Genomic DNA, 5132 nt, shown 5'->3' on the forward strand with positions numbered 1-5132 from the left:
GGCCGTTTGAACGTCAAGGGGGACTCCTGAGCATCGTGACTCAGGAGCCTAACTGGTTGCATAGCCCCTCACTCCTTAGTTCCGAAAGGCTAACGGCGGTTGAGGTATGCGCACGGCCTGGCTCTGTAGACGTAGAACGGCAGATCCACCCACATCACACCTCCATACTTGCTGTTCGTGCACCAAAGGGGACTCCTGAGCATCGCGACTCAGGAGCCTAACTTGTCACGTAGCCCCTCACTCCTTGGTCCCGTCCTGGTTTCCGGTCGGGGCTAACAGCGGCTGAGGTATGCGTGGGGCCGGGATCTGCCGGCGTAGAACATAAGCAAGTAGGAAGGAAAAGCGTAAATTTCAAGGAATTCAAAAGCAAATATTACAGTCCAAACTGTTATCTCAATGCCAAACGCAAGTTTAAACGCCTCCCCAAGGCATGATACATGTGCAGGAATTAAAGGCAGGACAGGAGCCACAACGGAGTCACTTGTCGGCGGTGGAGCGGCGCGGAGTGGGTTCGCCTCATGGAGCAGCGGGGCCGGCAGCACCTTGCTTCGGCTTGGTGCTGAAGGCCTGGAACTTCCCTAGAAGAGCCTCCACGCAAACCTTCATGGCCTCGGCAATGGCAGCGGCACGCTCGCCGCTTACTTGCTTGAGCAGGCTGTCGAGGTCGACACCGGGATCGTGAAGGTAGATGTGGGTGAGGACCCGCGTCAGCGCTGCAGAAGACAGGACACGCGCCTCGGCCTCAGCCGTGGGGCCAAGGCCAAGGGCGACATCTTCAAGAGCGCGAACCAGGAAGGGAAGCAACTTGGCAGGGTCGTCCTCGGCGCCAGCCAGCGGGCTCTCCAGGCCGCTGTCGTAAAGCATCCTCAGCGAGGAGCGAGCCTTCCCCTCCATCTCTGTGAAGGCCACGCGGTCCTCGGCAAGAAACTGGGCCATGTCGTCCAGCTTGACCTTCCTCGCCCCCAATTCCTGCTCCAGCGCGCCTAGGCAGTCAAGGCACCTCCTGAGCTTGACCTCCCTCTCCTTGACGGCCGCCTCGCGAGCATTCACGCCTTCTTCCTGCTCTTGGCGAAGGCGGGCCTCTTTCGCGAGCTGGTCCCGCAGGCCTTGCAGCTCGTCCTCCAGCGCCTTGCAGCGACCATGGACGTCGACCACCTCCCCCAGGGCTGCGTCATGAGCAGCCTTCACCTCAAGGACGGCCTGCCTCTCCTCATCGCAAGCCGTTGAGGCCTGGACCAGCGCCGCCCGAATCGAAGCGTCGGAGCGAATCCATCCTGAAGCCAGCTCCAAGCGCCCGGCCACCAAGCAAGGGTCGGCGCCAAGAAGATCCTGCCGCAGCCGGTCCAGCTCAGCAGCAGCACGATCCAGAACGGCAGGAGGAGTCGGAGAGACAGCAGTCGGTGGAGTAGGAGGAGATGGCGGCAGCACGACCATAGCATCCTGAGGCGGAGCCTGCTGCGCCCCAATGGCTGTAGTGGCGGCAGCAGGCAAAGGCACCTCGGGAGTCACTTGGGCCATGGGGGCTGAGCTCACCCCAGCCGGCTCAGCCAGGCCTCGCGAGGACGACCGGGCAGGAGAAGCCCGTGCGTCGCGGTCACCTTCCTTCGCGGGCAGAGGCACTGCCACGGATGGAACCTCAGGAGCTCCCTTCAGCTTCTTTGCTGCGGGTGCCAGCCTGTCCAAGAGATGTGGACGTCAAGCCTCAGCAGCAGAACAAGAAGTAAAGACAAGAATCAAGCGCTTACGGGTCGTCGCTAGTGAGCTCAGGCAGCCTCCGGCCAAATTTGAAGCCTGAAAGCCGACTGGAAGGGTCAACCTTGGGAAGCTCGAGGGAGGAAGGCGCGTCTGCGGTCCGCCTCGGGGCCGGGGCAGACCCGCGGGAGATCAGCCCGGTCCTATCCTTCTTTGGGATCGGGGGCAAGCTCCCACCGCCCCGCTCGTCATCATCCTCGTCGTCATCGCTCGGAGAGAGGCGGAGAGCGCGGGACCTACGCCGGGGGAGGGGAGCCCTCGAATCTCCGTCAGTCGCCTCGGAGTGAGGCCCTTTTTCCCGCTCCCCTCCTTCCTCCTCTTCGCTGGAGTCGTCGGAGGACATGCCCACTGATTCCCCGGGAGTTTCCATGAGCACGGGCCCGTCCCCGTTAAAGACGGGCATGGACTCCACTACCTTCTCCCAGTCATCACGGAGGAACAAGGGTGTAGGAGCGCCCTCCAACCTCGCCACATCACCCCCGACCAGAGATTGGAGGACCGCAGCCAGATCTTCGTCGGCCAAGGCCGCGGGGCTCGGATGGGGCCTCCACATCAGAAGTGAGTACTGCCGAAGCGGAGCCAGCTGGAGCTCCAGTAATTCCCTCAGCAGCGACGCGCTGGTTAGCTTCTCCACCGCCATGTTGGCCGGCCTCAGATCCGTGTCCATCTTCTCCAACACCAGCTTCGCGCGGGGGTCCGCGAGCTCCGCTCGACCCCAATCGCTGGAGCTCGTGGGTTGCTCCGTGGGCAAGATCAGCCGAGTGTGGATGCGCCCAGCGTCTGCCACGACCCACTTGCTCCTGAAGCCCTCAATCCTTTTCCCGGGTTCGAAATGGCAATGGCGCCACCGTACGCGATGAAGCTCGCGCACACGGAAGCAGGACCGCGAGAGGTCCGGAGGTAGAAGTAGTGGCGCAGCAAGGCCACTGAGGGCCGCACCCCTATGTGAGCCTCGCAGTAATAGGCGAAGATTGCCAGGAGAAGGACGGGGTTGGGGTGGAGATGCAGAGCCTGTAGCTTATAATGGCGGAGGACAGAGAAGAAGAACTCGGAGAAGGGAGGCACCAGGCCAGCAGCAATGGTGCTTACAAAGAATGGATAGAAGGTGCTCCCTTGGCCCTCAGGGGTGGCGGAGTCGACCTTGAACACCTTCGCCCCGTCGATGCCCTGCGCCGCCGCCATCCGGCGCAACCGGGCGAGGCTCACCTCCGACACGTTCGGCGAGTCCAGGGCAGACGAGTACCAAGCTCTGGCCGGGGACTGACAAGGCGCCATGGCTTCCTAGGTCACGCTGTCGAAGTAGATCTGGAAATTTTGGAGGAAGGAAGGAGAGGCGCAAGAAAGGGGATCTGAGCAGCAACCGCAGAAAGCAAAAAGCAAAGCCTAGGCAGATGCCGCTCCTTTATCAACTCGCGCAGTGGCTAAGGCGCTCTCGTTCAATCAACTGCCACGCGGCGCCCAAGGCTGCAGGCTGTTAGGGCCCGCGGCGCTTCGCCCTTGCCCTTTCGCCTCCCTGCACGGCCAAGTCCGGGCGCGCCTTGGGCCCAGGGGCTACTATCGGCGTTCTGGGAATGGGGGTCCCCAGACTTGCCTGCCTGCAGCCTGCTGCGTGGCTCAAAGGGGGGCCCAGCACGGCCCATCTTCATCAACACAGACCCAAGACCATCGCGAGGAGCCAAGCCTCGCGGGGGGGACGACACGGAGCTTCCTCAGGCACGGCCTCATCAGGCTGGCTCGCGAGGAGGCGGAGAGATCAAGGCGGGGTACCTCACGAGGTGCCCGTGACGCAAGCCATGACGACCAAGGGTGCCAGGCGGGCGCCAGCCCGCGCAGTGTCCTCCTTTTCTCTTTGGTGCACAGGGAGCAAGCGCAGGCGAGAGCATCAAGCAAAGGCACCCGTTTCGGTGCAACGAGACCAAGACCAATCCAACGGCAGGGAGGAAGTCATTGTGTAGCCCAAGCCAGCATCACCACCAGAGCCTTTGGTAGGCGAGGACCAACTTTAGTCAGGATAAGTGTACCAGATGTTCCCCTTCAAAATGGCCAATTGTTGGCGCCCTTCCCGCTCAATATTTGGGAAGAGGCCCAGGGCCTTTGCCTATAAATAGGACTAGCCACCCACAGGGTAGAGGGATCGAAATCGGAGAGAGAATCGAGAACAGAGAGAGAGAGAGAGAGAAGGGTGACTGAACTCCTCCTAGCAGTTCATCCCCTCAGCCAAGAACAGACCCTCGCGAGGCTGTTCTTCCTTGTATTACTCATCATCATCAGACCAAGAGGCAATCCACCACACCACACACTGGAGTAGGGTATTACACCACAACGGTGGCCCGAACCAGTATAAACCCTGTGTCTCTTGTGCTATTCTTTCCATAGCTTAGATCTTAGCGAGGCGGAGGGGTGCAGGTATGTAGAAGGCGAAATCTCCGCGCGCACCCCAGTGTTCAAACCTCAAGGGTCTGCCGGAACCCAAAATCCGACAGACACCTTTGCCTCTATCAAGTGGTATCAGATTTCCAGGTTGCTCGGTGAGATTTTACAGTTTTTTGTAGTTTAGATCAAGTCTGTTCTTCATACCTACACTCCATGAAAAAAGCCAAAAAAAATTAGGGTTAGTTCATCATATCCGAACCAATCTGAGACTTTGCATAGTCTTTTCAGTATTTTGCTTTGTTGAATTTGCGGTTGCATCTTTGTGTCTAGTTGCTGGTCTTAGAGTCTAGTGTTTTAGAGTTTCGAGTTCTAGTCATAAGTTGTCACGCCGCCGCCGCACCATCATCATCAGCCCTGCCATCTACCACCATCGCTTATCCGCCATCGATCCGTCGCCATATACCATCACCAATCCATATCCATATACCACCACCAATCCGTATCCATATACCACCACCGCTGCCATATCCTACCACCATATATCCACCACCAATCCGAGTTCCTTTCGTATTATGTTTGTTTTCGAGATCCGTCTAGTTTCCGATTCTTGTTTCCTTGCCTGAGTAGGTTTCGAAAAAAAAAGTCTGGAGGCCCCTGGGCAGTTTTTAGGCCAAAATTTTCGCAGGCAAAAATATTTTTTCGCTATCCTATTTTTAGGCTTTTTTGAGTCTTTTGAGCCACGTGCCATCATAGTTACTTTTTGTCGCACTTTTTCGTCATCGCTGCCCTAATTTCCGAAAAAAGTCAAAAAAAAATTTGTGCCCATCCTGTCAGTTTGACGAGGGAAGAGTTTTGAGACACTCGCCATTATAGTGATTTTTCGCAAAAAAATGAGCGCAAAAAAAGTGGAGCACCAAAAAACAGAGCGAAAAAAAGTTCCAGAGTGTGCTTTTCCATTGTTTACGTGTAGTGCCGTGATTTTGTTAGTGTTCTAGGCTCGCGTCTCG

The sequence above is a fragment of the Triticum aestivum genome, chromosome 5A, assembly GCF_018294505.1.
Source record: "Triticum aestivum cultivar Chinese Spring chromosome 5A, IWGSC CS RefSeq v2.1, whole genome shotgun sequence".
Classification (NCBI taxonomy): Eukaryota; Viridiplantae; Streptophyta; class Magnoliopsida; order Poales; family Poaceae; genus Triticum; species Triticum aestivum.